General features: G+C 33.5%; 1 long non-coding RNA gene across 5 annotated transcripts in view; it reads left to right on the forward strand.

Annotated features, from left to right (window-relative positions):
* The window catches only part of LOC141551119 (uncharacterized), a 1110497-nt gene that overhangs the window by 242429 nt on the left and 847970 nt on the right, over window positions 1–20098 (forward strand). For 3 of the 5 annotated variants that reach the window (XR_012484784.1, XR_012484787.1, XR_012484786.1), the window contains one exon: window positions 3213–11794. This is a non-coding gene — a long non-coding RNA (uncharacterized LOC141551119). Of the gene's footprint in view, window positions 1–3212; window positions 11795–20098 lie in introns of those variants that run through there. The other 2 variants (XR_012484789.1, XR_012484788.1) reach the window with 1 other exon arrangement.

Raw genomic sequence — 20098 nt, forward strand, 5'->3', positions numbered from 1 at the left:
TCTTATCAAACCATTCCAATGTCCAGAAATAATTGAAGCATTCTCATTGTGTATGGAAAATACTATTTCCTCTTCCTAGTGTTAAAGGCTCTTGACAATCTGGTTCCAAGTGATTTTTCCATTATCTCTCAATTCTTCCCCTTAATAAACTTTATTTTAGAGATTGGATTACTTACTGTCCTTCATTTTTCCCATCCCTTCTCCCTTTCACCATCTCAAAAGTTGTAATGCCAGAGAAATTGAGGCAAGACAGAGATTGGTTTATAATCTTTTAATATGGAGAGATTTTTTTAGGCTAGCCAGCCAGATGGGACTCATGTCTATCAAACATTTAGCATTGAGGAACTGAGGCAGGGAATTTTTATAACTAGGGTTTGCAAACAGAATAATCTGAGTAAATAATTTTATAGGGAAAAGAAAGGCAATAAAGAGGGTAAGGACCCTGGGTGAGTGGAAAAGCCATAATTCCAGGAAAGGATCATAACTTGATCCTAACAGAATAAGGTCCAATATAAGAAGATCAAGGGGAAGAGGCAGGACACAGCAAGGTATGGGACAATAGTCAAACAGAGGGGGATTATCCTAGCAAGGATCAAGATAATGCACCTGGATTTTATGATACAATGGTATGTAAAGTGGCCAGAGCTTCAAGGTTTTTCTATACAATTTTATTCTGGGCATAGCAATTCAGGGCATGACAACTCAGGGCATAACAAAGTGACCCACTCCTCACCCCAGTCTGCCTGCTGAAATCCCTCCATTGCTACAATTCCAGCCTCCAGTGCTTTCTCTGTGAAGATTTCCTTGATCCTCCTTCCTACCCTAAGTCAAGTCAACAAGAGATACCATGTTAATGCCAGAAATACAAAGGGGAGTGGGGTAGAGAAAAGCAGTTCCTATACTCCCAATATAACGAGGAAGAAAATTAAGCAAAGAGCTATGTACAAATAAGCTATAGACAGCATAGTAGAGAGGATATCATGGAGAGAAGGCATTAGTATCAAGGGGAATCAGAAAAGGATTATTATAGGTGAGCTTTTTGCTGAGAATTGAAGGAAATCAAATATGTCAGGAGTCAGAGATGAAAAGAAAGAACATTTGGTAAAGAAAATAAGAAGTTAGTGAGAAAGATGAAAGGAAATTTTGTCTGATAATGAATTTTCACATCATCCCATACCTTGATGTAAATGTGCTCTTCCTCTTGAAATTTCTTATTACACTGAGTCTAAATCTTTTATTTGAATTCTTTATGTTCTCTTTTGTAATAAAGTTATTTATGTGAATGACTTTTTATCCCTATTAGATTGTGAACAAGAACTAGATTTTATTTCTTTTCCAATCTTCGTTATGGATATTAAATCATTGAATTGAATTGAAATCATGTTGGATTAGCACAAGTTCCTTTTTTTAAATAACATTATTAAATCAGTAGATTAGAATATATATGAAAAGGAGAAGGCTGCATGGTTTAGAAGAAAGAGCATTGAATTTAGAGATAATGGATATAAATTCAAATTCTGCCTCTGACACAATATAGCCTTTGAAAAACACATAATCTTTCTGGGCCTATCTATAAAATAAGAGGACTGAATTATATATCTCTAATTTCCCTTTAATCTCTAAATCTCTGAGTCTGAATGTTCTAGCTTCCAAAGAAGCTCATTGCATGGGAAAAGGGAATTTAGAAGAGAAGGGCTTAAAATGATGAAGAGAAAATGTAATGAATGAAAAACTCCAAGAGACAGTTTCTGAATAATTAATAATCATTGTATTAATTAGACCAGCTATAAAGCAATAAAATGATGATGACTTTTTTTTTTCTTCAGCAACCAAAGCCAAAACCATGAAGTCCCTGGCAAATGAAAATCAACCCTGATTGGTGGATATTTAATGAAGAGGTAGACTAGTAATCTTCACCTCCTCCTTCTGAGGTGGCTTGATTATGAGATCCAGCTGCCTCTAGCATTCCATCCAGGGGAACCAACCTGTATACCCAGATCACTTTGGTTGGTTTTCTTTTTCATGAGCTAGGTCACTCTAATGGAAGGGTAAAAAGACAGGTGTTCTTTTCCCTGGGATAAGATTTGTTTAGACTACATTCTGCTTGTACTCTGAACAGAAGTTTGGCTTCCTAGCAGGGTAGGGTCCTAATTGAAGAGCATGTTCCTTGAGGGCTAGAACAATTTCATCAATTAATCATGTCTTTCAAGAACTGACTTTTCACAGGAGCTGGGCCTTAAATGAGGAAATAAAGGAGAGAAGTCTAACTGACAAATTAATAATTCATTATTAATATAATAGTAAAATAATTTCTCTCAAATGAGAATGTAAAGTCAAAAATGGTTTTAAGGACTTGTGAAAGTCAAAGATTGAATTTTAAGAGAGAAGAAATTTGGAGCTATTTAGGTGGACTTGAAGAAAAGTTAAAGGAGGAAAAAGAGTGGAGAAAAGAAGGACTAAAGGGGAAAGAAAATTGTTGATTTGGCATATTAAATAAACAATGGTACATAAAACAATTTAACTTTAAAAAAAAAGAGGTTAGTGAGAGAAGGAAAGGGTCTGGTCATGAAGCTGTTGAATGAAAGAAAAGAAAAGTTGAGTCAAGAAGTAAAAAAACAATATGAAGCTATTAAGAAGGTTCTGAGAAGGTGAATTTGACATACCTATAATCAATATGAATGATTAAAATATCAATAAATATGGAGAGTAGGGAACCATTATCTGGGACTGGCATTGAGTCTGCAATGTTTATTTTTTTGCCCCAGCCAAGCTACTGTTTCCAATTTTCCAAATGGTCTCTCACCCAAAAGAGAAGGTAAAGGGATTTGATTTCCCACATGCACACTCATCACCATTACCCCAAAATAGGTGAGAACAATACAATGAAGAATTTGAAATGACAGAAAAAAAAAAAATCTGTCCTGTGTTAGGAAATGGGGAAGTATAGACTATCACATAAAGGAGGAAGGAAATAATTGAAGGACCACCATATTCTTAAAGCTAAAAAACAAATTTGAGAATTTTCCTGAATGGGAGGGACTAATGTGACAGGCTCATATAATTTCCTTCCTTGATAGTGATGGAATTGGGTTTTCTGAGAAGAAAACAATTGCTTATCTTCTAATAAAGGATAAAATGTGAATTTCAGTCACATTCATTTGGAGTTTTCTTGGCAAAGATACTAAAATATATTTCTGATCTTCATTTTACAGATGAAGAAATTGAAGCAAACAACGTTATATAATTTGTACAAGGTCACATGGCTTGTAAGTTTCCAAGATCACATTTGAATTAAAAAATGAATCTCCTGACTCCAGGTTCAGGGTTTTATTTACTGTGTTACCCAGCCGCCCAATGGATAAAGCAGGTAAGTAACTAAAAGGAAGAAGAGCAGAGCAGAGGTAATTTGCCACTGTCTCTTTCAGGAGAACTGAGGAGGCCATTTGCTGAACAGAAAATTTCTAGTCTTCCAGGGTCATTCATCTAAACCATAATAGAGACCCTTGTTAGACCTTAAAACAGAACCCTAACTCTAACCTCTCTGGTGACCCATTCTGATAAAAAAATAAATGAACCAAAAAAGCATGTCCAAAGATTACAGATTAGGTTAAGAAAATATAGATTAAAGGAGCACAAGTAATGCTCATGGAAGACAAGATTCCTTGAAGAGAAGAGACAATTTGGGAAGTAAATAGCTATATCAGAAATAACAGCTTTTTTGAATCTCACTTGTTATTTGCCTTGCTGATCTATCTGATAGACAAGTACCCTTATATGTCAAATGCAATAGCAATGTGAAAATCATTCTATAAGGATTCACAGTTTTAATTCTGAATGGAAAGATTGCAACCTATATTCAAGCCTCCCTCTGATCCTAACTCCTCTTCTGGTTACAGGTTTCAGATTAACCTTCCTTCTTCTAAGGGCAGCTAGGGGACACAGTGGATAGAGTTCTGGGCCTAGAATCAGGAAAACTCATCTTTTTGAGTTCAAATCTAATCTCAGACACATAGTAGCTATGAGACCTGGGTAAGTCAGCTTCCCCTTATGTAAAATGAACCAGAGAAGGAAATAGCAAACCAATCTAGAATCTATGACAAGAAAACCCCAAATGGGTTTACAAAGAGTTTAACAGCAAAGAAATGACTTAACAACAAACTGATGCTCCTAACTCTTCTCTTCTTCTGATTGAAGACTATAGAACATTTTACCTTCCCAAATATGACCTCCTCTCTTTACTCTCTAAACCCTCTTTGTAGTAAACCTTTGTGGGAATCTGTAGTTAAAAGAAAGAATATGTAAAAATCAGAGTGAAAAGAATTGTGGGTCAGCATTCCTATATTACTCCATTTAACACAATTGAGAACATTTGGGGAAAAGAATAAATATTCTAAACTTTTTCTGTTGAAGATATTGAATTCTCAATTGTTTTCTTCTCCTTCAAGGCAATCATTTCAAGCAGAGGCTTTCAGTTGCTTTTCTCCCTTCTGAGACAATCAATTGAAGCAAAACTTTTAAGTCCTGTCTCTGCATGAATGAAAGACCGACAAATCATTTAGAAATATAAAGAGTGTTTTCTACTATTATGAACCAAACAATAATACTTTCTAGTATGTAAAAATTCATATTTTGAATTTTTCTGCCTTTTACACTTCAGTAGTAGTGTTTGTTCTATCATTAAGCAATATCTTTGATTTTTCTATTAAAACAAAGTAAGGTCATTTTTCTTAGAGCCATATTTTACTAATTGTCATTAAAAATAAATAGAGTCCCTAATGTGTACTATTCTAATAAATGTTTTGCATGGTTCTTACATATTTGCATACTTTTCTATGCAAATGATTTTAGTCAGGAAAGTATTTCTATTAAAATAAGTAACTACATCTCTATATAATGTATAATATTTTGTTATTCTACATTGCTAAAATATCTCAATAGTCTCAAGCTCATCATTAAATTTGCATTCCTAAATCTGAAGAACTTTTCTTATTTCTATGAGTCTATGAATGATCCGGGAGGGGAAGATCCTCAGGATTTCTGGTCAAAGCTAAAATGACTGCTGTTTACATTCAATCTGAATCATGGACCCAAACAATGATCAAGTGAGACTTGGCCCAGGACCTATTGGTGGCCATTTAGAATCGGATTGGTTTTGGTTTAGGTAGGGTCCTTAAGAAAGAAATCTAATCAGTAAGCCTCAACATATTTATTTATTTAGTTTTTTTGGACTGGATGAAAGAGGAGATTCTTTGCCTCAATTGCTACCTAGATTTAATCAGTGAATGGGTGGAAGCCTCAGTAAAATTGGATCCTGTTGAAGAACTTAGCTTAAAAAGACCAAGGTCTCCTATTGCATCCAGGACCCTTTCTAGTCATCCTGCTCTGTATCTGGCCACTGGACACAGAGGGCTCTGGAGGGAAAAGTGAGGCAGGTGACCTTGCACAGTCCTCCTTCACTTAATTCCACTTCACTTGATAGATGAGAATATATGTTCACAGACTTAAGTTTAAGGACTGTATAAACAAAGAATTCCACTAACCCAAGTTTTAAGTTTCATCTTTAATCTCTTGAACTCATGTGACATAGATCTTAGAATAAGGGAAAACAGAAAAGAATGCAAATCTAGTTAAGGAAACACCCATATCTATTTATAAGGAATAAATTTAAGCCCCACACTTTGGAACTATTGTATTCTTGATGGACCAGAGCTTCAGTTGTTGCCATTTACACTAGTGTAGTCAATTGTGGACTGAAGCTAAATAGCACAATATTGGCAGAAAACATCACAACTGGAAATGTGTAAGAAACAAATCATTGACTATAATCTTTTGTCTTTTCATAGAATTCAAATCCAGAAAAGTGAACCACCACCACCATTCCCAAAATCATCCTGATACATCTGGTTTCAACTATATATGCTTTATACAGATATTGTTTTCCCATTTTTCTAATATGGCTAATACTTTACCACTTTTTGAGAGCATTTGCTGGTAAGTGGGTGGATGGGATGGATAAGTCTTACAAACTTCATTTCAACAGCTCACTAACTTTATAGGATCTGAGAAATGGATTTGAATTTTTGGACCACAGCTTAAAATATAGGAAAACTTCATCCTAACCAACTCTGGCAAGAATATATTTGCCTGATATCTTGAAAAGCTAAATGAAAGGATGTTAAATTGAAAAATTGTGAAAAAAATTGCCTTTGTATAATTAAAAAATAAAAAACAAAAACAAAAAACCAAATATCATTGAAACTAGTTATTACACAGACAGAATAGCAGGTAAGCTACCCAAAAGTTCACAGAAGAGAATTTTTTTTAAAAGAGGGAGGCAGTAATAATAATTATTTTTTTTACAAATTCATAATGTTTGGATAATAAGCAGATGAACTAGAGTTCTTAACAAAAACATCCAAATTTCAAATCATTGGTATCACTGAGACATTGTAGAAGTAGATATATTCAAATATGACTCTGGAAGGGTATACCTACCCTAATTAAAAGGAAACAAGATGAAAGGGAGATTGATGAGTTAGCATTGTATATTAGGAAATAATCATATATATAATCATGTATTTAGTCATGCAGAAATCTAGGAATCAGAGTAGGAAAGTATGATAAAAAACATTTGGGTGAAAATCAAGGAAGGGATCAACGTAAGAGATTTTTGTCATCCAATTTTACTAGAGACCATCTGAATAGAAGGCATAAATAGATGAAGAATTTAGGAAACATGAAATTCACAAACCTGCTATTGAAGTATGAGGTATCCTCCTCAGGAATTGCTGGATTTAGGGGGACACCAAATTGGCTCCTGAATGGGAGAATGACTGACTAAATTCAAACTTAGAAATGTTAGAGAAGGAAAGGGCTGCCATCACTCAAGACTCTGTCCCTCAACCAGAGAATGAAGTAATTAGAATCAGACATTTGTGCTTCATTTATATCACCTCAACTCTAATAATGAACAACTCCCCCTCCAGCTGAGGGCATTGGACACAATATAAATAGAGAAGAGTAAGGAACACTGAGGAAGAATGGAATTTCTTGGCCTCCAATTATCAATTTCCATCAGATTGTTGTATCTATAAATCTCTTCAACTGGCCCTTTCCAAGTCAGATTGAAGTTTCAGATAAAAAGACTTGTATCAGTTCCCTAGTAACTTGGTGTAGTAGGGCTAAAGGGTAATAGTAATTTGGTTTGGGATTACCAACACCATAATCTCATTCCATCCCTCACTAAAACTGTCTTGATTCTTTACTTCTGCATCTAACATAACCCATAATTATCAAGAAGAGAGAAATAGCCAGGTCATCTTACAGACAGTCTAGTTAGTAGTGGAAAGATTTCACATGATTTGAAAGGGACATAACTCTCTTCTGTCACTCATATTCAGTGGAGATAAAAAAACTCAGGCATGCATTTGTTCAGTCAATTTGGCATAAACTATCATTCCCATTATATTATCACCTTATTAAAGGGTGGCAGCTCTGCTAGCACCAGTCGTTATCCACCATTATCATGAACTGGAAGACATGGATATTCATCATGTCCATAGTGTGATGGTGACAGATGGAAGAGACAAGTGGATGAAGATATGTATAAGAATGCCTATCATTCTGGACATGCTATGCATAGCATAATTAGTAACTAGTTAAAAATAATACAATAGGAAGCTAATTTCTCTCCCTTTCATGGCCAAACTCCTAAATAAAGTATTCTATATTTCATGCTTCTATTAATTCTCCTTTCTTGCACTGCTCAAAACTTTATAGTAATATCATTTTAGATCACACTACTCAACTGAACTCTCTCCAATGTAATTAAGGATTTCTAAATTGCAAAATCTAATGATTTTTTGTTGGTCCTTATTCTTTTTTGATCATTGAAGGCACAGGACCACTTTTTCTAGAAAACCTAATTGGATTCCTAATCTCCAGCCTGCCCCCTCTTCAATCCATCTTCCTTTGAGTTATCAAAACAATCTTCCTAAAGTAAAAGTCTAACTTCATTACTCTGCTCAAGACATTCCAATGACTTACTATTGGTAGCTCATAATATGTTGGAAGTGGTGAAAAAAGTCAAGGACAACAACAACAAAATGTTGTCATGTAAAAGCTATATGGGGTAAAAGGAACAAGGCTTGGGGGTTAAAGGAGAGATAAGTTCCCTGACTGAGGTGGATGGGATGAGAATAACTGACAACCTAGAGTGGGTATTATTGCTAATCCTTATTGCTGTGGCAATGAGGATGGTCTTTTGATTTGAAAGGATGCAACAAAAATGGTTAGGAGTTGATGAACAGTGTAAGTGAAGTGATAAAAAGGGTTCCCCCTAACATGAATTCAAGACAGTTGGCCAAGAATAACTACAAAAGAAATGAAGTGAAAAACAAAACAAAACACCAAACAATTAAATTGGTGTGTGTGTGATTTTTAAGCCCTCTCAGTGATATTGGAGAAGGCAGAATTAGAAATGTCTGTTCTTGTCCTGATGTCAAAACAAGGCAGAAAATGGAGTCTGAATAGAGGTCATTGACCTAGACTTCTATTTCTGGCAAATTTCTAAAATGTATTATTGATAACTTAGCTGGTGATTATCTAGAGAAAAATGTAATAATAACAAAGAAATAGCACAATGATCTGGTTTCATAAAAAACAGATCATTCTAGATTAATTTCATTACTTTTTTCTTTTTATCCAATATTGAACATCTGGTAACTTGGGTTCAAGAAATCAATTTCACAAGTGTAAGTCATAGTTAAACTGCAATTTGTCTAAAAAAGACATGAAAGTTTAAAAGAACTGCAAACTCAATAATGTGATGATATCCCATCTAAAACAATACTATCTTTGGCTACATTTAAATAAATAAACACCTTTTGAAAAGGTATTAGTCTTGCTATACTCTGCCCTGGTCAGAACCCTTCTGGAGCATTATGTTTATTTCCGAACCTCATACTTTAGTGAGGATTTTGACAAGTTAGAGTATATGCAGGGGAGGGCAGGCTTATGTCTTTGATGAATTAAAATTGCCTGAGAGAACTGAGAATGTTTAGCCTGGAGAATAAAAACAGTTACATGTGATGTGATAGCTGTCTTGAAATATTGGAAAAACTGTCATGTGAAAAGACATTAGACTCATTCAGTGTGGTCCCAGAAGGTATAACTAAAGAGCAATATGCTCAAGATGTAGATAGAAAAATTTAAAGTTTGAAGTGGAAGGAAATATGCTGACTATTAGAATTATCTCATAGTGGATGTCCAGAAGTATAAGGAGGGAAGAGAACAAGCATTATGTGCCAATCACTCTGCTAAGAGCTTTACAAATATTACCTTCAAAACTCTGGGAGATAGGTATGCTTTCCTATCTTTTACAACTGAGAAAACTGAAGCAGACAGAAATTAAGTGATTTTTCCAGAGTTATACAAATAATTTGTATCTGAGGCTGGATTTGAACTCATGTCTTCCTCACTCCAGACCCAGGATGCTATACCTAACATATTAAACATTTATATGACATTTTGTTACAGGCACTGGGCTAAGTACATTACAATTATTATCTCTACTGCATCATTTACCTGAATCTTTTGCATGTGGACTAAATGGCTACTAAAACTATTTCTAATATAAAATTCTGATGCTTTGATGAGAACACCCTGGGATTTTAGTAAGTCATTTCACAGATTTTGTCAGAAGATCACTGTGATGTGCTGTCTGGCTACATGCAAAAGGGAATATAAGATAACAGAGCTAATTAGTTGCAGGCCTGATTAAATGAAATGATTCAAAGAATAGTGACTAATTGATCAATTTCACTCCCCAAGGAAAAAAACTCTACTTTTGTAATGTTCTGTCATTAATCCTTCTCAAATATATTCCATCAAGTGATTTTGATAAGACATAGATGTTATATTAAGTTTTCAGAGAGATATAATGCTTTGCATTATATAAGTGAAATGAAAAAGGTCTCAACAGTCACTATGAATAGGTTTAAATTATTGTTTCCTATAGAAAAAAATTATTTTTTATCAAAAAATTCAAGAGTAAAAGTGTAATCAATATGAAATGGGGGTGGAAATAGCCAGGCAACAGCTCATATGATAAAAACTACAGGTTCTTTTTGTTTGTTTGTTTTAATGGCCTCTAAAATACATCAACAATGTGATTTAAAAGCCATAAAAGTAATTACAATCTTAGGTTCTCTCAAGAGAGGCAAATCTTCAAAGCAAAGTAATTTATAATGGTGTGCTCTAGTGGCACCATATCTATGCTCAATTCTGGGCACTGCATTTCAAGAAGGACATCGAAACTAGATTGTATCCAAAGGACATCAGGATTATGAAGGATCTCAAAACTGTGGTATTTAAACTATGAGCCACAAATGTTTATCCTGGCACATAAAAAACTGAAGATAAAAGGAGAGCATCGTGCATTTGATGAGCTATCATATGGAAGATCAATTAGAATGATTCTGTTTAGACTTTATGGACAGAACAAGGCTTAATGGTTAGAAGTCATAAGGAGGAAAATTTCAGCTGAAGTTTCTGTATGTGTATTCCAGGCTAGCTTTTTTTTTTACCCTAAAAGGAAGTATTATTATTATTATATAAATTCTTCTCTTAATTATATTCATTTTAATCTGTATTAAGTCCATACAAATTTTCCCAGATTTCTCTGAAAAACACCCCCTCATTATTTCTTATAGCACAATGACATTCCATTATATTCATATGCCATCATTTGTTCAATCAAACCTCAGTTGACATGCACTCTTTTTCTTTCTAATTCTTTCCCACCACAAAAAGATTTATTCTGCATATTTTTGCATACATAAAACATTTTCTTCTTTCTTTGATTTCTCTGAGATTTAATCCTAGTAGTGGTATTGCTAGGTAGCTAGATACTATTATAATGCACAAAGACCTGAGTTCAAATCCAGTCCAAGAAGCTTCCTGGCTGTGGGCCCCTGGACAAGTCAACAAACGCTATCTGCCTCAGTTCCCTCATCTGTAAAATGAAGTGGAGAAGGAAATTACAGACCACTCCAATATTTTTACCAAAAAAATCCTAAATGGGGCCACAAAGTGTTGGATACCACTGCAAAACAATTGAACAAATCAAGTGGAGTCTCTCATTCAAAGGTTAACAAATGAGTATAGGCAAGAAAAATGAATTCTGATATTGCTTGTATCAAACAATGTTTCATCCTGCATTATGTGTTCCTTAGTGCTCTGTCTGAAGATGAGTACCATTTTATCACTAGTTCTCTGGAACCATTGCTGATTCTTAATTCTTTTAAGTATACTTAAAAATGTTTATATAATTTGTTTGCCCTACTTTAATCTGTATCAGTTCATACAAAACTTTCCAGGTATCTCTGTAAATATTTTTTCCTATATTTCTCATAATTCAATAGTATTCTATTATATTCATATGCCATAATTTATTAAATCATTCCTCAATTGATAGGTACCCATCTTAATTTCTAGTACTTTCCAATACAGATACATAGATGCTGTAAACATATTTATACATATATGACCGTTTCCTCTTTCTTTAACCTCTTTGATTTACAGACCTAATAGTAGTATCTCTGTGTCAATGGATATATCTAGTTAAGTAACTTTAGGAGCAGCATTCTAAATTGATTTCCAGAATAATTTAACCTATTCCCAAATGCACAAAAGTTCATTAATGTACATGTTTTCCCACAACTCCTCCAATATTTATCATATTCTTTTATTTTCTTTGGTCAACTTTTCCAATACGATACATGTGAAATGGAACCTCAATATTTTTTTTTTTTTTTTTTTTAATTTTAGGCTGGGGTTAAGTGACTTGCCCAGGGTCACACAGCTAGGAAGTGTTAAGTGTCTGAGGCCAGATTCGCACTCGGGTCCTTCTGAATTCAAGGCTGGTGCTCTATCCACTCCGCCACCTAGCTGCCCCCTATGGAACCTCAATATTGCTTTAATTTGTATTTAGCTAAATTTTAGTTATTTGGCTATAGATATAGTTTGGATTTCCTTTTTTTGGAAAATGTTCACAAAACCTTGTCCATTTATTAATTAGAGATTGAATCATTATTATAAATGTGAATACTATAAAAATAAGCAATTTTGAAAGACTTGAATAAAACTAAGTATGCAGAATTCTAAAAATGAAGAATGCTATTCAATTCCTGACAGAGAGGTAATGAACTAAATATAATAGATAAGATCCAATCTTTTGGATTTAACTAGTTTGGGAATTTGTTTTGCTTAATTATACAGATTTGTTATAAAGGATTGTCAAGAGAGAAAGATTGGAACCATTGACTTAAGTAGGTTTCGGGTCACCTAAGTATAAAAGCCCAGCTGTGAGGAGAGTTAAAGGACTATACAGATTAGATACATACTGAGACCTGGCATTCCACTTAGGCAGATTTGAAAGAAGGGAAACTTTATCCAGTTAAATTAATGTTCTATCCTTGAATATGATTTCTAGATCTTCACTAAGTAAATATCTTTTTGAACAAATTCTGGATGGACTGATTATTTCATTTTATTCCAAATCTGAACCTGGACTATGACAATGGTTTGATGGCCATCTGTTCCAATCCCAACCACTTTCTGTTTATTCCATCCCCATTTTTTAGGCAGTTAATGGTTTTAATCCAAGTGTAGGACTTTATACTAATAAGTTCCTAATTAAAAGAGTCTGCAACTTTATGAGATATAAAACATGTACTGCTAAGTGTTACTCAGTTTTTATCATAGAAATCATAAAATTTAAAAGTCATAGTAATCATAATAGTTCAAATTTACATACAACTTTAAAAGTTAACAAAGGATTTTTCATATTAATCTTTTGATCCTCACAACAATTCTTTAAGTAGATGATATTATCCTCATTTTACAGGTGAGCAAATTGAATTTCAAAGAGATTAATTGTGTATGACCTGGGTTCACACAGTAAGTATCTGAACAGGCATGTGAATATAAAGTTTTTTGACTCCAAATCAGGATAACATTCCCCTTGATGTCACATTACTTTTGCTTTAATCTCTGCTAGTGCTGCCACTTAAGTGAATAAGCACAAATTCTATTGCTTTAGAATTGCATTTCATAATTTCAAAATGCAAATATTTATAAGTATATATACATAAACATATGGAGAATGACATTTACATGTTGATTGTGGATTTTAAGTGCATTGAGAAAGAAAAGCCAAAGGAACCATTAACAGAATGGATGCTTTCCTTAGACTAATCTACTTTTCTAACTTATTCTTATTTTGATCTTGTTTTTTTTACTTTATTCAAAATTAGGTATTTATTTTCAGCATTGTCCTCCCTACTCATTTACTCTGGAAGCACTTATACTTGCCTCTTGGATGATATTTTTTTTTTCCTTTGCAATTTATTATATACTAAACAGTTAATAGAAAAGGGATTTGCTTCTGACAGCTTTTCAAGGTCTATCATAGCAAACAAAGGGTAGTTATTTATTGGCCTGCGGTACCCCTAAACAAGTTGATAATTTCTTTTTTTTTTTTTTTCTATGAAATGGTCTTTCATATTGACTGAGTAGGAACTTGCTATTTTTATGCCACTTTATCTTCAACTTAAGCTGAGAAAGATGTGTTGAAAAATTGGATGGTAAAATTTAGAGGTTCTACCATTTAGAAGGGTGGACTAAAATGTTCAACCTATTAACCCTACTACCCATCACCCCTCAAAGTGGCAATTCCCATTAAAAGCTATACCTTTTGTATGATTTTGGATATGGGCCAGGTAGGAATTTATTTTGTTTGACTTTGCATATTTGTTAGAAGAGTTTAGAATGGAGGTAGGAAAAGAATAACGCCACCCCCCCAAAAAAAAGGAGTGTTATTATGATTTTTAAAATACATATATATATATATATAATCAGGGAGGAATAGAAAGGTCAGAGAAAATCACAGACAAGCAGTACAACTTTCAAAGTTATATGTTGAATTTATTGTGTACTTTAAAAAGAAAAATAAGTAATACATAATACAAGCTTGCATTTTTGTGCATAATACTTTTTTTTTTTTTTTTTTTTTTTTGGCTATTCCACTCTAAGTGAAAATGTCTGCTTTTGGTGTTTATTAAGTTACCAGGAAATTTTTTTTAAAATAAAAAAGTATCTTTTGTTTTGTTTTGTAAAATTCTTTTATTTAGTTGCCCATACCATATAAAATGTATACTTACAAAATACCTTTCCAAAGATCACAGGCTGATTTCAGAAAGGCCTGGAGAGATTTGCATGAACTAATGCTAAGTGAAGAGAGCAGAACCAAGAGAACATTGTACATAGAAACAAAATTATGGGATGATCAACTTGGTGGACCTGGCTCTTTTCAACAATGAGGTGATTCAAGCCAATTCCAATAGACTTGAAGGAGAAAGCCATCTGCATCCAGAGAGAGGACTATGGGTTGTTGTTGTTTGCTTGCTTTTTTTCTTTTTCTTTTTTTTCCTTTTTGATCTGATTTTTCTTATGTAGCACGATAAATGTAGAGATATATTTAGAAGAATTGCACATGTTTAACCAATATTGGATTATTTCCTATTGGGGTAGGGAAGTATTGTGATATGGGAGTCACCTGCCAGTGGCTGCTGGAGGTCTAACTCAGATCTGTAGAATGGTGCTATTCATGTGAGATGATGATGATGATGATGATGATGATGATGATGATGATGATGATACAAGGATACTGAGAGGCAGTTGCATTCTCTGACCTCTCTCCTCTTGCCTTCAATTTATTTCATTCCCAATCCTCAAGGACCATCTGCGTTAGTAAAGGCTGCTTTGTAACTCCTTCATCTGTTACAATTCACAGCTGTGGAAGCTCTCAGAGAATTGTCCTTCCCCTTCATCTAGGCATGGTCCTTAACAGGGAAGGAGAGGAGGAAGTGAGAAAAATTTGGAATACAAGGTTTTTCAAAGGTGAATGTTGAAGATTATCTTTGCATGCATTTTGAAAAATAAAAGATTATTGTTATTTTAAAAAATAATCCAACTCAAAGCACTATTTGTAATAGAACTTTCTCAACTTGAAGATGTGCCTGATTGGGATAGGCTTCAGATTTTCATTTCACATTCCCAGAAAGGATGCAAAGATGACAGGTGGATTCTAGTCAAATATTCAGCAAACCAGAATTGTAGCTGCTACATAATATTAATACTATTGATCTTCAGTTTGAACAGAGTGGCAGGGTAGTAAAAGGTCCTTACAATGGTGTGTATGCTTATGTATATAGGTATATTTATATGTGAGGAATGAGAATGGGGGGACAGACCTGCTTGTATAAATCTTCACGTTTGTGTAAACCCCACATGATGTCTTACCACTTTCTTACAGTTTGAAATCTGGAAATGAGCACTGAAGATTGAGATGAAGGGAGACCTCAGTGGATAAAAGTAGATGCTTCCTTGTTCTACTCTGGTATGACTTAGGTAGATAATCTCATAATAGAAAAAGAAATATAAATTTTAAATTAATAGATATACTTCAAGATGACCACTCTATGAAACAGAGTAGACTCCATTCCAAATTATGTTTAGTTTTATGTTTAAACTCAATTATGTTTAGTTTTGAATGTAGAAAGATATTTTTTAATTTTATAAATTAATAAAATCTGAGATAGACTATCAGCCTATATCCACAACTAAGCATTCAAATTATAATAGACCTACAGTGACTGACAAATTATAAAAGCAAAACTATGCAATTATAACGGATAAAAGTTATTCTGAGTCAGGATTTTGAGAATGAAAAATCATCTAATCCAATCTTCTATTTTTTTCTCCCAAACTTTTCTGAAAGGCACCTTTCTACAGGTGAAATTAAACAGTGATTTGGGATCCACTTTCTTAGAATAATAATAAAGTGTAAAATAATTTTAGGAACTTTTAAATAACTTAGGGATTTAGTTTGTTTACTTAGAGCAATAATAACCACACATATATGTATATGTTCAGATAAACATATTTTTTTTAAATAGCCATATAGATACTTGATGGTTGCAATGTAGTATAAAAAGGGAATAAAAACCCTGACATAATCTTTTTTTTTTTTTTTTTTTTTTTTTTTTTTTTTTTTTTTTTTTGGACCAGGTCATAGAGAATGAATGACCATTTAGGGTCCAAAAAAGAGGATGGGATTCTTATTCCTTAGGCTTTTATGCCTATGTTCACTTTCTGTTTCCTTTTTAAAAACAATTGCTAATCTGTGCTTTTTCTGTCACCTGTCCAGAAAATAAAATAATAATCAGAGGTTTGACTGACATTTGAAGTTGAATGGAATAGGAATGATAATGCTCAGTGATAGAGGAAGACCATCAGCACAAAAGTTGTAATCTTCACCCTAAATGATCCTCTATCAAAATGTAGTGGGCTCATTTAAGTAGATTGAGGCCTTCTGTTCTGCCTTTAAGAGCTAAAATGACACATGATGTAGTGGCCTTTCATAAGTGATTAGGGGGGCTTTGGCTGGAGGAAACTTAAGACAAGATTAGAAAAAGATTAAAGCTATTTTTTTTTTTAAAGAAACAGCTTAACAAATATGGTTTCCTTCTTATATAAGAATTGTAACTGCCTCCAGAAATGATAGAAATTTCTGTGGAAGTCCAAGGATAATTGCTCATATCAGTGGGATTTTTATTCATCAGAATTCCTGCTTGAGTTTTAAAGATAATAAAATGAGAAAAGGGCTTCATGCCAAGAGTACTTGCATGGTAATGATAGCGGCTCTATTCTTCTTCTTTTTTTTTTTTTTAAAGAGACAGTTACTTTAGCATTATTTTAAAATGATTGAGTTAATGTCACAATGACTCATCTTAGAACTATTATCTCTGATGCACCAATGGTAGAATTTGTTTGATTTGGTTTTCTTTGATTAAAAAATTCCAATTATTGGACAAAATAAAAGCAAGACACTGTATTTCACTCACTTCTAAAAAAGGTGTGGCTTAGCTCTGAAGAGAACTGGTATGAGGCTGGTCAGTATAATAGAAAGAATTTAAGATTTAAGGTCAGGAGAATTAGAATTATATCTTTGTTCTTCCTCCTATTACTATGATTCTAAGCAAATCATTTCAACTCTCAGGTTGTCAGTTTTCTCATGTGTAAAAAAGGTGTGGGTATTCATATTAGCATTTCCTACCTCATGGAGTATATAGAAAGTATATTGTAATACTTAAAGTTCTTTATTACTGTGAAGTATTATTATTATTACCTACCTTTGGTTGCATATGTTAGAAAAGATGTTTAAAGAAATAGAAACATATATAATGAGAGTGAAGAGGATGATGTCATACTATCTTTTTTCCACTATCATGTAAAGATGCCTTTCAATATCCATTTTTTTAAGATTTTCAGTTTCAAATATTTTTCTCCCTTCCTCTATTCCCTATGCTTTCCCCAAGACAGCAAGTATCTGATATAAATTTTACAGGTACAATTATTTTAAACATATTTCCATATTAGTCAAGTTGTTAAAGAAATGTAAACTCAAAAGGGAAAAGCCATGAGAAAGAAAAAGAAGTCAAAATAATATGCTTCCATCTGCATTCAGTCTCCATAGTTCTTTCTCTGTATGTGGATTGCATATTCCATAAAGGTCTTTTAGAATTATCTTAGATCACTGCATTGCTGAGAAGAGCTAAGTCTATCATAGATGATCATCCCACAGTCTTGCTTTTACTATGTATGATATTCTCCTGGTTCTGTTCACTTCACTCAGCATCAGTTCATATAAGCCTTTCCTTTTTCTGAAATTGACATGCTCATCTTTTCTTATAGAACAATAATAATCCATTACATTCATAAATTATCATAACTTCATTCTCGATTAGATGGCATCAACTCAATTTCCAGTTCCTTGTCACCACAAAAAGAGCTTCTACAAACATTTTTATATATGTGGCTTTTTTTCCCTTTTATGCTCTCTTTTTAGTACAGACTCAGTAAGGGCACTATTGGATCACAGGATATGCACACTTTCATACCCCGTTAAGCATAATCCTAAATTGCTCTCCAAAATAGTTGGATCAGTTCCCAACTTCACCAATAATGCATAGTGTCCCAGTTTTCCCACATCCCCTCCAATATTTCATTTTCTTTTCCTCTCAGCTAATCTGATAGATGTGAGGTGTTATCTCAGAGTTGATTTAATGTTTATTTTTTTCATCAATAATGATTTAGGACATTTTTTCATATTACTATAGATGGTTTTAATTTCTTCATCTAAAAATTTCCTGTTCATATTCTTTGAACGTTTATTTATTTGGAAAGGACTTATATTTTTTAAAATTTTGACTCTTTATATTTTTTAGAAATGAGGTTATTATCAGAATCTGTCTGTAAAAATTGTTTCCCAACTTTCTGCTTCTCTTGGGTATGTTACTTTTGTTAGAACAAAATCTTGTTAATGTAATGGATTCAAAGTTATACATTTTGTGATTCATAATGTTCTCTATTTCTTGTTTAGTCAACATTTCTCCTTTCTCCAAAGACCCAACCACTTTGGAGAGCAATTTAGGACTATGCTTAAAGGGCTATAAAGTAGGTATATCCTTTTTTTTTTTTTAATTTTATTTTATAATTATAACTTTTTTTTGACATTACATATGCATGGGTAATTTTTTACAACATTATCCCTTGCACTTAGTTCTGTTCAGATTTTTTCCCTTCCTTCCCCAACCCCCTCCCCCAGATGGCAGGCAGTCTTATACATGTTAAATATATTATAATATATTCTAGATACAATATATGTGTGTAGAACCGAATTTCTTGTTGCACAGGAAGAATTGGATTTAGAAGGTAAAAATAACAGTTTACACTCATTTCCCAGTGTTCCTTTTCTGGATGTAGCTGGTTCTGTCCATCATTGATCAATTGGAATTGGATTAGCTCTTCTCTATGTTGAAGATATCCAATTCCATCAGAATACATCCTCATACAGTATCATTGTTGAAGTGTATAATGATCTTCTGGTTCTGCTCGTTTCACTTAGCATCAGTTGATGTAAGTCTCTCCACGCCTCTCTGTATTCCTCCTGTTGGTCATTTCTTACAGAACAATAATATTCCATAACATTCATATGCCATAATTTACCCAAACATTCTCCAATTGATGGACATCCATTCATCTTCCAGCTTCTAGCCACTCTGAAGAGGGCTGCCACAAACATTTTGGTACATACAGGTCCCTTTCCCTTCTTTAGTATTTCCTTCGGATATAATCCCAGTAGTAGTATGGCTGGGTCAAAGGGTATGCACATTTTGACAACTTTTGGGGCATAATTCCAGATTGCTCTCCAGAATGGTTGGATTCTTTCACAACTCCACCAACAATGCATCAGTGTCCCAGTTTTCCCATAGCCCCTCCAACATTCATCATTATTTGTTCCTGTCATCTTAGCCAATCTGACAGGTGTGTAATGATATCTCAGAGTTGTCTTAATTTGCATTTCTCTGATCAATATTGATTTGGAACACTCTTTCATATGAGTGGAAATAGTTTTAATTTCATCATGTGAAAATTGTCTGTTCATATCCTTTGACCATTTATCAATTGGAGAATGGCTTGATTTCTTATAAATTAAAGTTAATTCTCTGTATATTTTGGAGATGAGGCCTTTATCAGAACCTTTAACTGTAAAAATGTTTTCCCAATTTGTTACTTCCCTTCTAATCTTGTTTGCATTAGTTTTGTTTGTGCAGAAACTTTTTAATTTGGCATAATCAAAATTTTCTATTTTGTGATCAATAATGGTCTCTAGTTCTCCCTTGGACACAAACTCCTTCCTCCTCCACAAGTCTGAGAGGTAAACTATCCCATGTTCCTCCAAATTATTTATTATTTCGTTCTTTATGCCTAAATCTTGGACCCATTTTGATCTAATCTTAGTATGTGGTGTTAAATGTGGGTCCATGCCTAGTTTCTGCCATACTAATTTCCAGTTTTCCCAGCAGTTTTTGTCAAATAATGAATTCTTATCCCAAAAGTTGGGATCTTTGGGTTTGTCAAACACTAGATTGCTATATTTATTCACTATCTTGCCCTGTGAACCTAACCTATG

The sequence above is a fragment of the Sminthopsis crassicaudata genome, chromosome 1 (assembly GCF_048593235.1).
Source record: "Sminthopsis crassicaudata isolate SCR6 chromosome 1, ASM4859323v1, whole genome shotgun sequence".
Classification (NCBI taxonomy): Eukaryota; Metazoa; Chordata; class Mammalia; order Dasyuromorphia; family Dasyuridae; genus Sminthopsis; species Sminthopsis crassicaudata.